Below are 21,631 nucleotides of genomic sequence, written 5' to 3' on the forward strand. Positions count from 1 at the left end.
TGATTCCCAGTCTAGGGGTGGTAGGGGCAGGTAGGGGGCAGAGCCTTGGTTCTTAGGCCAGGAACAGGGAGTTCACCTGCTCAGTCAGGCAGGGTGAGGTCCTTGTCCAGAACAGAAACAGACCCAATGCTTTTCTTTTCAGCAGCCAGAGCCGCCTGGCAGCACCTTGGGAGGAAAGGCTGGCACTTTTCAAAGAAAATTGGAGTTTAATATATCATTCACCAGGTTTTTTTATTTCCGCTCCTTTCCTCCTTCTTCCAGCACATCATTCCTCCTCTACAAAGAAAAAGAAACAAGCAAAGCATTCAAATACTCTTAAATAATAGGGGGTTCAGTTGCAGCCGGTAGCCAAAATAAGGGCATAGATTTTATTCTTTCCCCTTGGGGTAAAAAAAAAAAGACACGGGAGACCAATTTTTTGGATTTATTATCCTAAACACCTCTATCTGACATTCCCTTATTGGCCCCACCAGAGTTGTATCACAAAAAGTTCTGCTCAGTGATAGCTTACTTCAGGCTAAAAAGAAAACAAATCTATCCTTACTTGGACGAACTGCCTGATTCTGGCTCAAGAAAGGGAAGACCAATATGTGATAGCAGTGCTAAGATGCCTGGGGTATTCTAAAATAAAGTAAAGTCCAGTACTCTCTCAAATTCTCTCATGTCCTGTGTGTGGGAGACTTTCTACAGCACCCAGATGGCCTTTTTAACTTTTAACAACAAAAACAATTTCAAAACTTTCTTTATCATTCATCTTCTCAGTTCGGTTGACTGCAACAAGGACTGCAGTCCAAGCCTTAGTAGCCTGGTGGTATCTTGTATTCTTGTGCTTCCCAATGCCAAACTGCATATGAGGAAGCTGCAATGGTATCTCAAAATGTATGCAGATGCCCTCTTCAGAGCTCATGAATGGAAAGTGAATACAAGACCAGCCAGTGGCCTGCCAGACTACAGCATCTACAACATGGAGATGATGTAGCAGTCCAGTTTGGTTTGCAGGGCTTCAAGGTTATTACTTCCAGGGGCAGGTGTTTCTCAACAGACAACACAACAACTCATGTGGTACATCAACAAACAAGGGGAACACATTCTTATCCTCTATGCAGGCAAGCAATGATTTTGTGATGAAGACATAGTAGTAGTTTTTACCTACCATAAATGTAGATGTGTTAGAAGATCATCATTGCTGTCCAATCCCCCTCCTCCCCTCCCCCCTCTGTGTTGGGTGGTTGTGTGGGTGGATCTTTTAGGGTCTTCTGACATCTGGGGCAAGAAAAGATTTTTTAATACTTTTCCTTTCTGTCACATTTTTGTCAGGAGCAACTCTTTCTGCTGTATGATTGCATCTTTCCTAATATGGGTCTCATCTTCTTTCTGATGTCCAGGTTTGGCGCATGCACACAAATATGCCATCTGTTATCAAGTCTTGCTGTGAAGTATCAGTCCAGTTGTTGAGTTTTCCTTTCATACTATTAGTACACACTCCTTCCAGTGTTTTTGGTATAACAAAATATATCTGGATGTAATGGGATCCTATCTCGCCTACATTCATAACTGATGGGTTTGGAGCCGATCCATCGGCTCCGACTCGGCCACTATATACTAGAATGAAGTCTCTAATTGCCTGGGCTACCCCTTATCCCAGAATGTACCATGCCTGCTTCCCCAGATCTCGTTTGTCGCTTTTCAAGCTAGATGTGGTCTGGACTTGGCTGGAGCTAAGTGGTTTTTTTATTACTTTTTGGTCTTTTGACCTAGGGTTTTCTTCACAAATTTAACAAACAGCTGTTTTAACAGCCTTACGTGTGTGTGTGAACCTGTTTTTGGTTGTTGGTATTTTTCTACTTACCGGGCAAGGCCCGTTTAAGTTAGAGAGCCCTTGCCCTTATTTGTGTGTGGGTGTGTTGATTTTGTCTCTACTGTACGTCCTGATTTATCGGGCTAAGCCCATTTAAGTTAGAGGGCTTCTGCCCGTTTTGTGTTCTGTATCTTGGGCCAGTCCCGTTTTGAGTCAAAGGGCTTGTGCCCTACTTTATGGTTTGCTTTTCGTTGTGGGAAATTGTTGTGTGATAGGATGTCGAAAGAGCAGAAGTCTGGTTTTAAAAAGTGCACCAAGTGCAACTACAAAATGTCTCTTACTGATAGCCATGCTGTTTGCGTATATTGTTTAGGACTGAAGCATTTGCAGGAAACATGTAGTGTTTGTCATGCTTTTTCCTCTAGGGTCCTTCAAGAATGAAAAAATAAATTGATCCTTAAGGGCCTTATTAAGCACTCCTTTGAGGAAGCTTTGGCTTCTCCTTCCTCTCCAGCTTCTAAAAAGAAAAGGTCGTCGGCTCCGACCAGTCCGTCGGTACCAACTTCCAAGAAACATAGGTCGACCTCTTCTTCCTCAGCTCCAATGGCTTCGGAGCCTCGGGTGGAAGGGTCTGCCTCGATACCTCTTTCCTCAGCTCCATTGATGTCGGAGCCGCAGGTTGGGGGATCGAGAGGCGAATCATCTGCTTCGTTTCCTTTGGTCTCGGAGCCGTTGGAGGTGTGCAGCTCAGACTCTTCCCCCCCAGCCCCGAAGTCCCCTTTGGTGCCGATGCTTATTCATACGGTTCCGGATCCGGTGCCGATGGTGTTGAAGCCGTTTCGGAGCCGGTCCCCTGGTCTATCGGAGCCGAGAGAGAAGTCGTCTCAGCCTCCATCTATTTCCTCTAAATCCTCCAGGTTGTCAGACTCAGATTTGGACAGAGTTATCCAGAGGCTTTTCCAGTCCCCGGTTTTTGCAAAAATGGTCTCGGCTCCAGCCCACTCGGCTCCGGAGCCAGTCCCCACTTCGCATCTGATTCCTCCTCCAACCTCCTCGGAGCCGTTGGAGTCGGTGATAGTAGAGCGGAGCAGAGTTGTCCAGTCGGAACCGAGACTCCCTCGGAGTTTCTCTGTTCCAACCATCATTCCTACCCTGTCCTCGGCGTCAGGGTTCGGTACCGGGACTTCCTCAGTCGGGGCCGAGGGGAACACTTTGGAACTGGTAGCTTCGGTGCCTAGTCTTCCCCTCGGAGCGTCAGCCGCAGGGATTCCTGGTACCGTCGTGGTCTCTCAGCCTGTGTCCTCCATAGAGTCTGGAGGTCCTGCTTTTGAGGCCATGAGGAGTGCGCTGGCCATGTCCTTGCCGGCTCAGCAAGTCTCTACCTCACTGTCCCTAGACTTGGGAACTGGTGCTTCTGGTGTGCTTCATTCCCACGACAGTGGGGCCCCAAGGCCTGAGGATACCCCCCTTGGGGGGTTCCCTTCTCCCGGGAGGTCCTTCTGAATCTGCTTTAGATGAACCTCCAAGAAAGAAATTGTGCAAGAGGAGGCACATTGACTCCCAGGATGAGTCTATCACATCAGATACTGACCTCGATGATGCGGAGGGGTCCCCAAAATCGTCCTCTGATGACGTCTCATTCTCAGATATCCTCGAGATCCTGAGACAGAGAGGCGATTGGCAGTCCAAAACCCCTTCCGCAGAGGAGTCAGTCTTCCTCAAGGCCTTTGGGGCCCAGCCCTCTGCCTCCTGGGTGTCTCCACCCTTCGATGAATTACTAGATTTAGTTTCTCGAAGGGTGTGGGAACACCCTGACACTGTGGAACCGGTGCCTGCCAGGCCTAACAAGTTCCTCTCAGCCCCTCCTCAAAAGGAATTTTTGACTAAAGGAGTTGCAGTAGATGCGATGGTGGTGGCATCTGCCACTCAGCAGGACGTGGCAGAGGCTTCAACGTCTATTCACCCTCCTAATAAGGATTCCAGGAGAATGGATAGGCACGGAAGCGCACTTTCTTCAGCGGCCTTTACCCTGCGGTCGCTGAATTATCTTTGTCATTTTACCAGGCTCCAATGGGACCTCCTCAAAGAGTTAGGTGAGTTTCTTATGGGTAATCTTCCTGAGGCGTTAGCCCAAACTGTTGGCGCCCAGATGACTACCCTATCTTTGATCGTCAACTCGTCCATGAGGCTCATATCATATGCGGCCAAAGGGGTGAGTAGAGCAGCGGGAACAGGCGTGGCTCTTAGAAGACATGCCTGGTTACGCTTGTGTCCCTTTGCGGAGGCCTTTAAGTCTTCCTTCGCCCACGCCCCCTTTTATGGGTCCTCCCTGTTTGGACCCAAGGTGAAGGACACACTGACTCGGTGCGAGCAGGAGGGCAAGACCTTGACTGCCGTGGGGGCCCATTTTTCCGCTCCCTCTAGACCTTACCCCAAGGCCCAGAGAGGAGGGAAAATGTGGTTCAGGAAATCTCAAAGGTCTTTCCCTACTCCACCGAGTGATCCCCCCTCTAGAGGCAGGGGGGGGATTCAGGAAGATGCCGCCCCAGAGGCGGCAGAGGCCCCTGTAACTCTGGAGACAGCGATTCCTTTTGTGGTCCATCCTACGCTCACCGTCCCTGAGACGTGTCCTGACTGCGCATCTCCGGAGCCAGTCGGGGGTCGATTTGCGGAACACCTGCAGGCTTGGGAATATGTCACCAAGGATCAGTGGGTGCTCCAGACCATAACCAGAGGCTATCTCATCCCTTTCATCAAGAACCTCCCTCTTCCTATCAGGAAAATCCCGGATGTGCCACCCAGTCAGCGGGATCAAGCAGCGGTCGAGGTTTCAAAGCTGCTAAGAAAAGGAGTCATCCAGCCTGTCCCCGCCGACCAGATCGGATCAGGAACTTACTCAAGACTATTTTTGGTGCCAAAAAAGACAGGGGACTTAAGGCCCATTTTGGACCTCAGATCATTGAATTGCTTTGTAAAAAAATCCAAATTCCGAATGGTCACCCTTCAGTCCATTCTCCCGTTATTGGAGAAGGATGTCTGGATGTGCTCCTTAGATCTCAAGGATGCTTACTATCACATTCTGATAAGTCAAGAGTCCAGGAGTCATTTACGCTTCCGCCTGGCAGCCAGTCATTTCCAGTTCCGAGCACTGCCCTTTGGTCTCACCACAGCTCCCAGGGTGTTCACCAAGTGTCTGGCAGTAGTGACAGCTCACTTGGGAAGTTTAGGATTCCAAGTGTTTCCCTATATAGACGACTGGCTCCTTACTGCCACCTCCAAGCATCTATTAGTTCGGGCGCTTATGACCACAGTCAGTTTGGGTCATTCACTAGGAATCACGTTCAGTTGGGGAAAATCTGTGCTGCAGCCGTCTCAGCGTATTACCTTTATAGGCGCAGAGTTAGACACAAGAAGAATGCGGGCATTCTTGCCGGTAGAAAGGATTCAGGTCCTGCAGTCTCAGGTCCAAACCTTGTTACCCAGATCGCGAGTTCAGGCCAGGCTGATTCTGCAGTTTTTGGGCACGATGGCCTCGACTATTCTTCTAGTCCCCTTAGCCAGGCTGCACATGCGGGTGCTGCAATGGCTACTGTCGGTTCAGTGGTCCTTTCAGGAACTCCCCTTGAACCATTTGGTCCAGATTACGGAAATTTGCCGTCGGGAACTACGTTGGTGACTGCTTCGGTCCAACCTGGACCAGGGGCGACCCTTTGTTCTTCAGCCTCCCGTTGCCACGGTGACCACGGACGCCTCCCAGATAGGGTGGGGGGGTCATTATCTGGACAGGTCTGTCCAAGGCACGTGGCAGGTTCACGAAACGCACTTACATATCAATATCCTGGAAATGAGAGCGGTGCTACTGGCGTTGCAAGCACTTCATCATGCTCTTCCCCGGGGTACTATTGCGATTCTATCCGACAACATGTCGGTAGTCTGGTACATAAACAAGCAAGGCGGAACCAGGTCCTACCCTCTTTGCCGAGAGGCCATGAGAGTGTGGCATTGGGCGATTGCTACCCAGCATTTCCTAGTGGCAACGCACATTCCGGGAAATTCAATGTGATTGCAGACAGGCTGAGCAGGACTTTCCTGTTACCATCTACATGATTTTATGATTTTGCACACTGGCCTCGTCAGGGGGCTGTTTGGTTCCCTTCCTTGGTTTAGTATGCAGTAAGGTATGTGGGCCCTGGTTTGGTGCCGACCTGTTAACTCATCTGTTGGGAGACAGTCTTCACCCATCCTCACCCCATCCTGTTGTGGGGTTGGTTTACACTCCTTCCAGCCTCTGTCAGAGACTCTCTTTCTCTCAGACGCCATCCACATTCATTTTCTCTTCTCACAAACCTTCCACTATTAAACTGTATTATTCCAATGGGAAGAGGTTTGCTCTTGGAGCCCAAACGAGGTATAGATCCCCTTACTGCCCCAGTACCTCAGGTTTTAAAATTCCTGGCTTCTTTGTTTTATTTGGGCTCTTCAGTTTCCACAATTAAAGTCCAACTGGCGGCTATCTCTAATTTTCATGTCTCCTTTGAGCCTTCCTTAATGGCAAACAGGCTTTGCAAATCTTTCCTTAAAGGAGCGTGGCTCCTTCGCCCAATAGCCCATCCTGTGCCCCTTGGGTCCTGAATATGGTTCTAGCTTCTTTAACTGCCCGCCCCTTTGAACCAGCAGCTACTTGTGATATAAAATTTCTATCTTGGAAAACTGCCTTTTGGTGGCAATAACCTCTGCCAGGTGGGTATCAGAGCTTCAGGCTCTCTGTTCTAATCCTCCTTATTTGACCTTTCACAAAGACAGAGTGTCCCTCAAGTTAAATCCCTCTTTCTTGCAAGGTAGCATCCCCTTATGCATTCAACAATCCTTGGAGCTCTCTGTGTTTTTTCCCAAATTCTCCAGTAGCGCAGAATATATTTTCCATCAGTTGGATGTTCACAGACAACTGCATTTTTATTTAAGTAGGACCTATCAGACATGAAAGTCAGATCAGCTGTTTGTGTCCTTTATGAAAATAGGTTGGGTCAACCGGTGGCTAAAACTACCATAGCCAAATGGATTAAAGATTGCATCTCCTTCATTTATTCATGGTCCGGCAAAGAGCTACCCTTCCCAGTCAGGGCTCATTCTACCAGGGCAATGGCTACTTCTGTAGCATTCCACTCCAAATTATCGATAGATGATATCTGTGTGGCCGCTACCTGGACTTCTCCGCACACCTTCATTTCTCATTACAAGATAGATGTGGCTTCTCGAGGTAGAGCTTCCTTTGGTTCCACAGTTCTCAGGAGTGTTTTCCAATGAGCCACCGGGATTTAGGTGCTAGGGACACTATCCCATCAGTTATGAATGTAGGCAGATAGGATCCCATTACATCTTTTAGTTATGTACTTACCATAACCCGGATGTATGGGATCCATCTCGCCACATTCATACTGCATCTCCTCCTTCCCCTTCCCATTGGATTTAGAGGGAATGTTGCTACTTACTGAGTTTTTCTCTTGAAGGACTTTAGTTTGTTACAGTTGCTGGTATGTCTCTGTGTCTGGATGTAGGTATGAAAGCGAACAAACAAGATCTGGGGAAGCAGGCGTAGTGCATTCTGGGATAAGGGGTAGCCCAGCCAATTAGAGACTTCATTCTAGTATATAGTGGCCGTGTTGGAGCCGATGGATCGGCTCCGAACCCATCAGTTATGAATGTAGGCGAGATGGATCCCATACATCCGAAGTTATGGTAAGTACATAACTAAAAGTTTTCTCTGCATGCTCTGCCTTGCAACTCTACTATTCTCTGAAACATTTCTTCTTGTGAGGCCTCATGTTCAGACAGTCTTTCCTTAATTTTTTTCCTTAAGGTTTTCTTTCAGGTTTTCTCTGCATGATGTCCTTCGTGGTTCACTGTTGCAGTCATGACTGTAGGGTTCTTCCTGCCAGCAGCAGCCCTCGATCGGCCAGAGTCCCAAAGTCTGGATTGGGCGTCAGCTGAGGTCGCTTTTATCCTGACGTCAATGCGCCAGGAGGTATAAAGACCTCAGCCAATGCCATTTCCCCAGTCTTTCTTGCCGCGCGGTGCCCTGAGCAGTTCGTAAGTGCCGGTCATCTTTCTCCTGTCTATTTTTGGATTTTACTTCATGGATTTATATTTTTCACGCTAAGTACCCCATTGGGGAGGTCTTTTTCTTACTCCTGTCAGATGTCAGAAAAAGTTATTGCTTGTATTTCATGTGGGACACATATACCTCATAGGGATTTTCACTCTTACTGTCTTCCCTGCCTGGGGCCTGCCCACATCATAGCTAATTGTAGATTTTTTGCTACATTTAACCAACGCACTATCAAGCGTGGGGACATTTTGTTTTCTACTTCTTTGGGAATCCCTTGAGCAGGATTATTCCTTTCCTCCTTATGAGGGTTTTGATGCTGAAGAATCCTTTCCGATTATTCTTTTGGTGCATCTTTGCATGATGTGAGAGTGCTTTTCCACTGGAAAGGGCAGGAATTCTCTGAATCCGAGAAAAGGCTTCGTAGTTTTCTTCTTTTCCCACAGCATGGGCCCCTGGCTATTCCCCCTGTATTGGACAATTGTATATGATGTTTTTACAGAAGCCTCCCTCTCTCCTACTTCCTTTCCTCCTGCTTCTGTCGACTCTGATAGGTATTACAGGGTTCCAGAGTCTCATCAATTCCTATTTAGTACCTTTCACCTGATCCAGAAGCGATTTCTCAGGGCCCTAAGGGTGTTAAAGCGGCCTCTGCTAAATATTATATTCCCTCGGTCCGAGAGGCCAGAGCTTTGGACAGATGGGGCAAAAAGTTTCTGCTACATTGTCTATTAGAGTTTTGTACTGTCAATTTTATATGTTGAAGTTTCAGCAATACCTTTTGTCTATATTTTAACAAATGATGTTGGCTGGTTTTGGTGGTGCAGACAATAAGGAGCTACAGGATTTATTGCATGCTGTTGAACAGGTGGGTGATCATACCCTGCACTGTGGTTTTGATTCTTTGGAGGCTTCTTGCAGGGCTGCTGAAACTGGCGCAGCTCTTAGGAGACATGCTTGGTTGAAGGAACAAAGCTTGCCGGATCAGGTTGAAGCCAAACTTTTGGATGTCCCTTTGCAGCACGATTTTTTTGTTTGGGGCTTATGCTGAAGAAGTTAAGATGTTATTACGATGTGTCCTCAGATTCTTTTCCAGCTTCTGGAGTGTATATGAAGCGCAGGGATACAGTCAGGCCTCCGAGGTCCAAAGCAGGGGGTGTTTCTCATTCATTGCCAGTTGCTGGTTCGACGGTCGTCAGTGAGGTGCTTTTGTGGTCCCGGTTGTCTGCCTCTTTGAACCACTTGCCTGTACCAACTCCAGTGTGGAGCTGATGGGGCCTTCAGAGTTACCGGGGAATGGTCCTCTGGATATTGCTCCTTCAGTTGGGTCCGGAGCCGCTGTGCAGGTACCGGCTTCTGAGGGAGTTTTCAGGCCTTCACTGCTTTATGTTAACATGGATTCAGTTTCAAAAAAAAAAGGGGGGGTGGATTCCGGCACGGACAAAGATGCAAGCACAGGCCTCTTCTGATCAAGGCCCTAGACCTCAAAGGTGGATGCTTTAAATGGCTGAGGACCTGTTACCTATGATCAGGGGTTCCCATCCCCCTCCTGACAAGAAGCCTAGATTACAGTCGGACGGTTAAAGATTTTCTACAGGTGCTACCTCCTAGTTTAGCAGGCACTGGCCAGTTACACCTTGGTCCTTTTCAAGCTCAGACGGGCCTCAGAGAGGCAGTTTCAGGCGTTCCAGGGGTAGGGGACAGACACAGACCCCTTTCTGGCATAGGCAGTGGAGTGTCCCCTTTCCCCAAGGGAGGTGAAGTTACGTCTCAACCTTGCTGGAAACAGTCTTTATGACTCTCCCTATCTAGTCCCAGGGGTTCCCCTCCTGGAGGCACCTTTGGGAGGCGAAATGTCTTTTATCACTATTGGAGCCGCATAACCCAGGATAAATGGGTTCTGGATGTAGTTTCATGGGGTTACAGATTTCATTTCCATACCTTGCCAATACCAATCAGATGGCCAGATCTGCCAAATCATCATTGGGCAAAGACACTACAGTAAGTTCATTTACTCATGGCCATGGGGCTGTAGAATTGGTACCACATTTAGACATAGAGCAAGGTTTTTATTCATGGCTTTTCTTGCAAGGAATACGCGTGGAGACCTATCCAGGACCATTCCATACTAAACACCTTCCTAGATATACCAATATTCAAGATGCTAACACTGCAGCGGCTGCTGCCTACGTTGGGCAAGAACACTTGGATAGTGACTTTGGATATAAAAAATAAAAAAAAAAAATGCTTTCCTGCATATTCTTATAAGGCAAGAGTGCAGAAGGTATCTGAGATTCAAAGCGGGCTCGAAGCATTACCAGTTCTCTGTGCTGCCCTTTGGCCTATCTACTGCGCCCAGGATCTTTACAAAGTGCCTGGCACCAGTAATGGCGTTTTTCAGACAGTTTGAGACTCTAATATACCCTTATATGGACGACTGATTAATTCAAATGGACGACAAAGAAACTCTACTTCAGCATCTAGCTTTTGTGCAGCATCCTCTCCATTATCTCGGATTCACAGTGAATCTAAAGCAATCAAATCTGGTGCCCACACAACTGATTACTTTCCTGGGTGCTCTTCTGAGTACTACAACCCAGATGGCTTCCTTGACACCAGACAAAAAAGTGCAACTGGCTTCTTCTTTCTAACACCAGGCTTCAATGAAACAGCTGACTGCAAGAAAAGGTCTGCAGGCTTTGAGTTACATGGCTTCCTGCATTTTACTAATACCATATGCAAGACTGCATATGAGGAAACTACAGTAGTACCTCAAGAGTGTATGGTCTCAGCATTACCACAGTTTGGAATCAGTGATCACGATTTTTGCCTTGTCTCCAGCAAGAGTTTCTTTGGTGGGCCGAAGCCTGTCTCCAGAACAAGGGGAAGCCTTTTTGTTCTCCACCAACAAATCAAGTTCTGACAATGGATGTTTCAGATTATGCCTGGGGAGCCCACATGCACGGGAGATGTCTTCAGGGTGTTTGGACAAAGGAGCAAACACACCTGAGCATAAATTTGAAGGAGATGCTAGCTGTACAGAATGCCCTGTTAGCCTTCAGGGACCTTCTTCTACCAGGCAATTGATAAATACAGACAATACTACAGTAATGTGATACATAAAAAAGCAGGGGGCTCTCACTCTTACCCCCGGTGTAGATTAGCCATGACTCTGTGGTACACTGCTCTGACCTGCAGTGTCGACTTACAAGCACAATTCCTGCCAGGAAAAGACACCACTCTGGCAGACACATTGAGCGGAAACTTTTTGGATCCACACGAATGGATGTTGGATGTTCGGATATTCAGGATGATAATAAAGGCATGGAGATGTCCGGACATAGATCTCTTTGCATCCCCTCAGAATCATCAACTTCCAACATTTTGCACAAGGACCTACCACAAATTAGCATGGAGGGTGGATGCCCTCTCATTCAGTTGGAAATACCTCTCAGTATATGCTTTTCCTCCTTTTCCTCTTCTACCTCGGGTACTTCTGAAGATGAAACAGGACAGACCGCAAATTATTTTACTGGCTCCCAATTGGCCTCGGCAATTCTGGTATTCCACTCTGATGAACCTAGTTCAGGAGCCTCCCTGGATTCTGCCTCAACTCCCTCATCCACTGTCTCATACAGGATCGCCGGATCCTGCAGAGTCATGTCAAAGCTCTGAATCTAGCTGCCTGATGGATCCAGGGTGTGTAAACACCTCTACCCTTTCCAAACAGGTAATGAATGTCATCCTTGAAGCTAGAAGGCCCAGCACTAGGAAATCTTATGCAGGTAAACGGAAAAGATTTTTGCTGCTGGAATCAAGTCCAAGGTGGTGATTCTGCTGTTCTGAACATTTCTCTGATTTTACGATATCTAACAGAGATGTTACATACGGGCCTATCTTCTTCATCTATTAAGCTTCATGCCTCTGCTATTTCTGCGCATTATAATACGGATCCTCCGATTATTTCTCATCCATTACTTAAACAATTTCTTAGAGGGGCTAAGAATATTTGGCCCCCTATAAGAGCACCTGTTCCTACTTGGGATCTTCACTATGTTTTGGAATAATTAACCTTGTCTCCTTTTGAGCCTGCAGCTTCCACGGATTTGAAATGTTTGTCTTGGAAAGCTGCCTTTTTTTTGGCCATAACCTCTGCCAGAAGAATTTCGGAATTGCAAGCACTCATGGCTGTGGAACCTTTCATTATTTTTCATCAGGACAGGGTATCCCTAAGGACTAATCCCACCTTTATGCCTAAGGTGGTTTCGGCAGTGGCCTTGAATCAGACTATTAATTTACCTACTTTTTATCCTAATCCTCAAATTGGGGAAGAAAGTCTTTTACACTCTTTAGACGTGCACAGGCAGCTTAGTTTTTCCCTGGACAGGACCAAGATATTCAGGAAATCTGACCAATTGTTTGTCGCTTCTGCTCCTTCTGTTCAAGGGAAAGCAATCACTATGCAAACTATTTCTAAGTGGATTGCCCACTGCATCCAGTTCTGTTATTCTTATCATGGCGATCCAGTTCCTGTTAATATTAGGATTCCTTCTACCCGGGCTACTGCTACTTCAGTAGCCTTTATTTGTGGGGATCCTACCAAGGATATTTTAGAGGCCGCTGCTTGGAGTTCTGTGCATACTTTTTTCTAAGCATTACAACCTCCCTCTCTATTCTAACTCTAGGGTCGGTTTTGCTTCTGTGGTCCTGCAAGGTTTTGTGCCGGCTCCTTCTGTTTCTCCTCCAGCCACCCTTTCTTAGCTTTGGGACTCAACCCTACAGTCATGACTGCAACAGTGAACCACGAAGGACATAGTACAGTTGTGTACTCTTACCATAAATGTAGATGTTCGAGTGTGTTCACTGTTGCAGTCTGGGTTACCGTCCCTCCTACCCCCTCTTTTGTTTTTTCTTTGAGTCTTGTCTGTTATGCGGTATTTTGGCTGATGTGGTTTTGGGCATGGTTTCATTTTTAGCCTTTTCATTTGGGCACCTGACATCTGGGGCAAGAAAAACTGGGGAAATGGCGTTGGCTGAGGTCTTTATACCTCCTGGCACATTGACGTCAGGATAAAAGCGACCTCAGCTGACACCCGATCCAGATTTTGGGACTCTGGCCGATCGAGGGCTGCTGCTGGCAGGAAGAACCCTGCCGTCATGACTGCTCAAACATCTACATTATGGTAAGAGTACACAACTGTACTTTCTGTCTTTTAACCTTGCTATTTTCTGAAACATTTCTTCCTGTGAATACTCGTGTTAAGTTGGTCTTTCTTTCATTGTAATCTCTATGTGCAGTTTTATTAGCTCATCCAAATGGCTACTTAAAGCTTTTTCTATTATTTCCAGCCTTCTGTCATTTCACTTCATATATTCCTCTAGTGTCCCACTTATTTTAAAGATCACTGAGTGCATTTGATTTAGTTTTTCCTCTAAATTACTTGAAATCATCTCCTGTACCAAAGCTGCAGCTTGAACTGCTTTTTGCTGAACTGTAAGGTTCTTCCTAGTCAGTACTTTTATTTTCTGGAGATTTTCCCCTACTTTTTCCTAAGTAATATTAAGAACCTGGCTCAAAGTATCAAACCTCCTACTCAGGTCCAAGAAAACTAAGTTAATGATTTTTACCCCAAAAAGATGTCAAAAGCAATCTTTTGCCATACAGTCAGCAAATAATACTGTTATTGAAACTGTAGCTCACAGTAAAACTTCTAGGTGTTTTAATAGATAGTCTCAAACATGACCAGCATATACTGCACACCATTAAATCTACACACCAGAAACTAGGCTCCCTTTATAGGATCAATGGATTCCTTACAGATACTGTAAGAAAAACTCTACCCCCCCACTTACTGTTAACTCTCTTATACAACCCTGCTATCTTAATAAACTTAAAAAGTACTCTAAGAAAGAAGCTTGCCTGGTGCCACAGTAAAATAGCTAAATTTGCCACCAATCTCCCTCATAGGATCTACCTTTGTCATAGCTTAAAGCAGTTAAACTGGCTTGAACTGCACAACTACCTACTATATTCACAACTAACTACAGCACACAAACTCATTCATCCTCAAGAAAAATGCCCTGCACTGCAAAACTTATTACTGCCCTACTGTCCAGCAAGGGAACTCCATTCTAGTAGCAAATTCTTACTCCTCACAAGTAAGTCAAATAATGATACAGGATACTCCCTGTACTCCCAGTACATTGCTAAACTCTGTGACAAACTCAATAGTTTTAAACCACTGCTTAAACAACATCTTAACCAATCTTTGTCCTGAGCACATGTTACTCAGTCAACCACTATCATGCAAGTCCCGGCTTGATGGCCCTTTTTAGCTATAACCTGGACCAGGGAAAGCAAGAAATAATGTAGAAAATTAGTATTATGCTAATGGCACTTAGATGATGATGCACTTAAGCCTTATATTTAAAAATGAAAAAAAAAAAGTAAAAATAGTGCACTGCAGACACGTTTAGTATAGCATCAGATAATCGCAGTCACTGAACGCAGTATTATAACATATAGTTGTACAAGTGAGTGGAATAGAGAAGTGAGTGGATATAAGTGAGTACAGATATGAGTGGTTAGGGTAAAAGGTATGCTAGTCACAAGACTTGCACAGTTACAACATTCAGTTGTATATAGGTTTGCACAGTAAAAACAAATATAAAACCATTGAAATAATAAGATTGCAATAGATGTTCAAAGCATTTTGAAAGGAAGATAAGGCAGGTATGAAATACAAAAGGTGTTGCATAAATTATAGAGTATCTCAGGTGAGGGAGGGTCAACTCTTGTCTGTACACTTGCATGAATATTGGAGGTCAAGGTGTTTGTGTAGGCTAGCTTTAAGCTTACGAAGGGCATTAATACTACTGATGTGAAGTGGTATATTGTTACATACAGATGGTCCATTTTGTATTGTCTCCTAGAACTGGTAACAATTTTGTGATCTGTTTGAGTGGGGTGCTTATAAAGTGAGAGTGTGTATCGAACTGGAAAGCAAATCTCATTAAGCAGCTCAATACTCTTGGAAAATGTTGTGACTGAGGTATTTGAATTTCTTGTTTTTTTGAAGACAGAATAATAAAACTTTCAAGACTGCTTCCTGCCCTAAGATAAAATAAAAACAAATAATGCCACTGTGGAAGTAGTAGGTACCAGTGGATGTCAACAGTAGAAACATAAAATAATTAAAAAAAATCCACAGGACCACCAAGGCAGATATGGTATAAATCTAGAACTTTAATAAACGGTTATCGCTTTCTTGCCCTCCTGAGCATTTCTTCAGACCATACAAGTGCAATAAAACAATACCTTTTAAATATATGCCTCAATTTAAAAACACCTATCGCATGATAACATCAATTAAAGTCACTTAAATAATCTCTGCCCCTTCAAAAAAGGTTTTATGGGACTGGACCATTTAGCCCTGGAGGTGCATCACTATGTAGCTTTATGATCCAACATGTTTTTTTTTGCTCAAGGATATTATTAGAATCACCTAATCTCATACTAGTTACTATTTGTTCTAATACTTTAAATTTAAAGGTGTTTGTGTAGTCTGTATTCATTACATGGGTGGCCAAGGCATTCATAGAATCAAGCTTCCTAATAGCTAATAAGTGTTCACGTATCCTGTCCCTCAACTGCCTCTTGGTCTTCCCTACATAGAAATGATTGCATGATGATTGGCAAATAGCCAAATAGACCACAAAAGTACTATGGCAGTTAGTATTAAAATGAATAGAATATTCAAAATGAGTGACTGGATGCATGAAAATAGATTGCGTATCTATATACATGCAAAAATTGCAATTCCCACACATTGAAGTGGAGCCAATACCATCTGGTGTATGTGTATCTAATGTATCATAGCATAATAAACGTTTAAGATTGCATTTGTTTTTGAACATAAATCTGGGTTGTGGTCCTACAACTTCACTAATCTTCTCTTCTATTAATGAAACAGGCCAATTTTTCTTAATACTATCACAAAATAATCCATGGTCACTAGTGTAATGCATTGAGAAATTAACATGATCTTGTTTTTGTTTTTTATTCTGCATAGATCTAGTCCGAGGTGTCATGGAGTTATCATGTAAAAAAGGTAATGCAGTAGTATGCCTAAGCTGAGTGACCTCTGTTGCCATTTGGTTCACTTCTTTATATCTATACCCTCTATCTCTAAGTTCACAAGTTAATTTTAATAAATCCTTCTCATATATTTCCTGAACACTATATAGTATTGATATACGCATACCCTGTACTTTTAACACATTCTTGAATATTCTAGTGGGATGCATACTGTTTCTATGTAGGGTAGCATTAACCCTACATTCCTTCCTGTACATTTGAGTTGCTATAGAGCCATCAATAGTTCTATACAATCTAACATCTAAAAAATCCATGGATGTATGTGAATATCAATAAGTAAATCTGAGAAAGTTAGTGGTTGTATGCAAATAATCCACAAAATGTGGTATTAATTCACAGGGGCCTTTCCACAAAATAAGCAGGTCATCTACAAACCTTTTAAAGAAAACTAAATGTTCCTTATAAGTATGTTCACATAATACAAACTTCCTTTCCCAATTGCTCATAACTAAATTGGCATAACTATTTGCGCAGGGGTTGCCCATCGCTACCCCCTGTCGTTGCCAATAGTATTGCCCATCAAAATAAAATAAATTGTACTCTAGTATAATGCTAAGTAAACTACAAATTAATGTATTCTTGGCCTCACTAAAAGTGCTGTCAGTTTTAATAATTTCACTCAACATTTGCAAACCTTGTTCATTAGGTATACTGGTGAAAAGTGATTGCACATCCAGGGCTAAAAAACATATATCATTCGTTTCAACACAAGATTCTAAAAATGTTGACATATCAGTGATAAATTGCTTAGTATCCTTTAAAATAACATTAGATTTATCAACCAAAACCCTTAGTTCTTTTTCAATGAAGATAGACAGACTCAGTAGCCCATCCCCCTCCTGAGACAAAAGGTCTCATTGGGGGTCTGTCCACTGACTTGTGTACCTTTGGAAGCCCATTCAAGATGAGTACTGTCAGATACACAATTCTAAAATAAGTTGAACAAATCCAATGTAATCATACTGGCTGCTAAGTAATTAACCTTTTCTATCTTATTTATAACAATATATACATTAGATAAATCTATCAGAGTGTATTTCGCAGTGTCACTTAATAAATCATACATCAATTCTGAATAAAACCTCCTATCTAAAATTACTAATAGACCACCTTTATCAGCTGGTCTGAAGACAATGGAATCATCAGCTTGTAATAGCTGTAAAGCTTCCCCACTCTTCCCTATTCATATTTCTAAATTTCTTATTATTATCTATGTGGGTTTTATTCAAGAAATATGTCCTAACATCCTGTTCACATAAATGACTAAATGTTTCTAACTCAGGGTCTAATATAGGTATGAAGCAACTAGGTTTCCTAAAAACATTATTTTCCATTTTACTAAACATAGTTCTCAGCATAACATTCCTGGTAAACATTTTTATATCGACAATCATATCTGTCATATGCATCTGACTAGCCGGTATAAAAGACGTACCTTTATTTAAAACTCTTAAGTTCAATGTCTGAAAAAGTCCTGGTTGATTGCAAATCAGTCTTTTAGGGCTTTCTGCCCCATCTTCTTTGTCATCTGTGTGGTTCGCCCTCTCTGTGTCCGATAACTGTAATGAGCGTTTCCTCCCTCTGCTCTGTTGCGATTTGTCTCTGCCAGCATTCACATCCCATATGGATAAAGGGAGTGCCTGAAACACTAAAGGGATATGTGTAGAATTGGCTTTCGGTTTGACCGAGGTGTTGGTCTCACAGTTGCTCACCATGGATTCTGAGTTATTACATACAACTTCGATGTCCTCGTTGTTGGAAACCTAGTTGCTTCATGCCTATATTAGACCCTGTGTTAGAAGCGTTTAGTCCTTTATGTGAACAGGATGTTAGGACACATGTCTTGAATAAAACCCACAGAGATAATAATAAGAAATTTAGAAATATGAATAGGGAAGAGTGGGAAGCTTTACGGCTATTACAAGCTGATGATTCTATTGTCTTCAGACCAGCTGATAAAGGTGGTCTATTAGTAATTTTAGATAGGAGGTTTTATTCAGAATTGAATTATGATTTATTAAGTGACACTGCGACATACACTCTGATAGAGTTATCTAATGTATATATTGTTATTAATAAGATAGAAAAGGTTTTAATTAGTTACTTAGCAGCCAATATGATTACACTGGATTTGTTCAACTTATTTTAGAATTGTGTATCTGACAGTACTCATCTCGAATGGGCTTCCAAAGGTACACAAGTCAGTGGACAGACCCCCAATGAGACCTATTGTCTCAGGAGGGGGATGGGCCACTGAGTCTGTCTATCTTCGTTGAAAAAGAACTAAGGGTTTTGGTTGATGAAGCTGATGTTATTTTAAATGATACTAAGCAATTTATCACTGCTATGTCAGCATTTTAGAATCTTGTGTTGAAACAAGTGATATATGTTTATTAGCCCTGGATTTGCAATCACTCTTCACCAGTATACCTAATGAACAAGGTTTGCAAATTTTGAGTGAAATTGTTAAAACTGACAGCACTTTTAGTGAGGCCAAGAATACATTAATTTGTAGTTTACTTAGCATTGTACTAGAGTACAATTTATTTTATTTTGATGGGCAATACTATTAGCAGCAGCAGGGGGTAGCGATGGGCACCCCCTGTGCAAATAGTTATGCCAATTTAGTTATGAGCAATTGGGAAAGGAAGTCTGTATTATGTTAACATACTTATAAGGAACATTTAGTTTTCTTTAAGAGGTTTGTAGATGACCTGCTTATTTTGTGGAAAGGCACCTGTAAATTAATACCACAGTTTGTGGATTATTTGCATACAACCACTAACTTTCTCAGATTTACTTATCGATATTCACATACATCCATGGATTTTTTAGATGGTAGATTGTATAGAACTATTGATGGCTCTATAGTAACTCAAATGTACAGGAAGGAATATAGGGTTAATGCTACCCTACATAGAAATAGTATGCATCCCACTAAAATAGTCAAGAATGTGTTAAAAAGGACAGGGTATGCGTATATCAAGACTAGATAATGTTCAGGAAATATTTGAGAAGGATTTATTAAAATTAACTTGTGAACTTAGAGATAGAGGGTATAGATATAAAGAAGTGAACCAAATAGCTACAGAGGTCACTCAGTTTAGGCATACTACTGCATTACCTTTTTTACATGATAACTCTTTGACATCTCGGACTAGAGCTAGGCAGAATAAAAAACAAGATCATGTTAATTTCTCAATGCATTACACTAGTGACCATGGATTATTTTGTGATATTATTAAGAAAAATTGGCCTGTTTTATTAATAGAAGCGACGATTAGTGAAGTTGTAGGACCATGACCCAGATTTATGTTCAAAAACAAACGCAATCTTAAACGTTTATTATGCTATGATACACATACACCAGATGGTATTGGCTCCACTTCAATGTGTGGGAATTGCAATTTTTGCATGTATATAAATACACAATCCACTTTCATGCATCCAGTCACTCATTTTGAATATTCTATTCATTTTAATACTAACTGCCATAGTACTTTTGTGGTCTATTTGGCTATTAGCCAATCATGCAATAGTTTCTATGTAGGGAAGACCAAGAGGCATTTGAGAGACAGGATACCTGAACACTTATTAGCTATTAGGAAGCTTGATTCCAGGAATGCCTTGGCCACCCATGTAATGAATACAGACTACACACACACCTTTAAATTTAAAGTATTAGAACAAATAGTAACTAATATGAGATTAAGTGATTCTAATAATATCCTTGAACAAAAAGAAACAAGTTGGATCATAAAGCTACATAGTGATGCACCTCCAGGGCTAAATGGCCCAGTCCCTTTAAAACCTTTTTTGAAGGGGCGGAGATTAAGTGATTTTAATTGATGTTATCATGCAATAGGTGTTTTTAGATTGAGGCATATATTTAAAAAGTATTTTTATTGCACTTGTATGGTCTGAAGAAGTGCTCAGGAGGGCATGAAACCGCTAACCGTTTATTAAAGTTCTAGATTTATACCATGTCTGCCTTGGTGGTCCTGTGGATTTTCTTGAATTATTTTATGCTTCCTGCCGTAATGCACATTTTTTCTACTGGGCTGCTACACTTACTAGAATATTGGTTTAGCTTAACTATTACGTTGCTTAAGAAGAGAATAACTGTCCAAAATATTGGAGCACCATTTTGTTGAAAAAGCAATATCTCCTCAAACCTGCAAGAATAATATACAGATTTTTATTGAGTGTGGTTTGAACTATTAATGTACTGTAGGAGAAACTAAGAATTTAGTGCCACTGGCAATATGCATATTAATTTTACAATGAGTAGGTACTCAGTAATTGTATATGTCATTTCCAGAGAGTTTCTTTGTATGTTTTTGCTACGTTTTTTGTTGGGTTGGGACTTTACATGGTCATTGTGACTGGCAAAGGAGATGGTAAGAGCTAGCAGATTCCTATATATTAATACGAAGAGAAGTGAGAGATAACTTGACCAATTGGCCAGAGATAAGGGAATTATGTGGCATGTGGTTAGTTTCAAATCATGTAACATGAAACATGTTGGTATGTATGGCTGACTTGTTGTCATTAGCCCAGTTACAAAGTTTGAAGAAGTGATGTTTTATGTCTGGATGTGTTGTGCCTTTTTGTAGAAGAATGATATATTTGCATAAAGATAATGATGAAGCTCTGCATGTCTGAGGCAATGTCTTTTAAGGTAGACTGTAAACAGAATCTGATCCCTTTTTGAGTCATAAGGAATATCTGAAGAAGAGAAGCCTATGTCAGAAAGAGGCTGGCCTAGAGTAATGTGAAATGTTCTGTCTTTTGGGTACTTGGTAAACCAATAGAGAGCCCTTCACCAAGATCTAATCCTCCATGTTTATAAAGAATGATCACTGAAATCAAAACTTTATTTAGGAGTATGCAAACAGCTGCAGTCAAGAACCTCTTGTGCTTGTTGCTAGACTGAGTCTGTGACATGGAAGTTGTAGCCTTTTCTAAAACCATGTTGAGAATGATTGAGTAAACAATGGGCACAGCCTGTATGCTGTTAAAAGGAAAAGTTGTGTAAAAAGATTTTTGGAGAGAAATAAAAAGAAAAGAAAAAAAAACATTCATAAACTGTTCTATATATCAACTCGTCCAGTTAGTCACAGTTCAGCTCATTGCTGGAAATATGCTTTGGTCAAGCTGTTAAAAGAATGACCACATCTAAAATGTTACAGATAAAGTCAGTAGCGGTCAAGATTATTGCAAGATACGAAGAACACAGATTCTGCAATTGCTTTATATTGCTAGGTGGCATATATGCTGTAGACCGCTTGTACACAGTGTAGTAAGGCAGCTCAGGTACAGGATTACTGTTCGCCAGTAAAGTCAAAGTCACTGACCTGCAGAGAATAGCGAGAACGGCTGAAAACAACAGTTATGTCATTCTTTCTCATTATGGACACATTTTCTGTTATGTACTGTAGCATACTTGTTTAAGCTGCAACTTTTCTGTAGTCCTGTTGATGAGAAACTACAGAATGCAGTTAACAATGTAACAACATAACAGCGAGGACAATTGTGTGATAATCAGTGTTATGGTTTATAGTTGCTGACT

General features: G+C 42.6%; 1 protein-coding gene across 6 annotated transcripts in view; it reads left to right on the top strand.

Annotated features, from left to right (window-relative positions):
- LOC122807733 (long-chain-fatty-acid--CoA ligase ACSBG2-like) overlaps positions 1 to 21,631 on the top strand; it is a 1,512,114-nt gene that overhangs the window by 1,207,177 nt on the left and 283,306 nt on the right. The gene's annotated exons all lie outside the window — the stretch shown is intronic.

This window comes from Protopterus annectens, chromosome 1.part1, assembly GCF_019279795.1.
Source record: "Protopterus annectens isolate FY-2018-M chromosome 1.part1, PAN1.0, whole genome shotgun sequence".
NCBI lineage: Eukaryota > Metazoa > Chordata > Ceratodontiformes > Protopteridae > Protopterus > Protopterus annectens.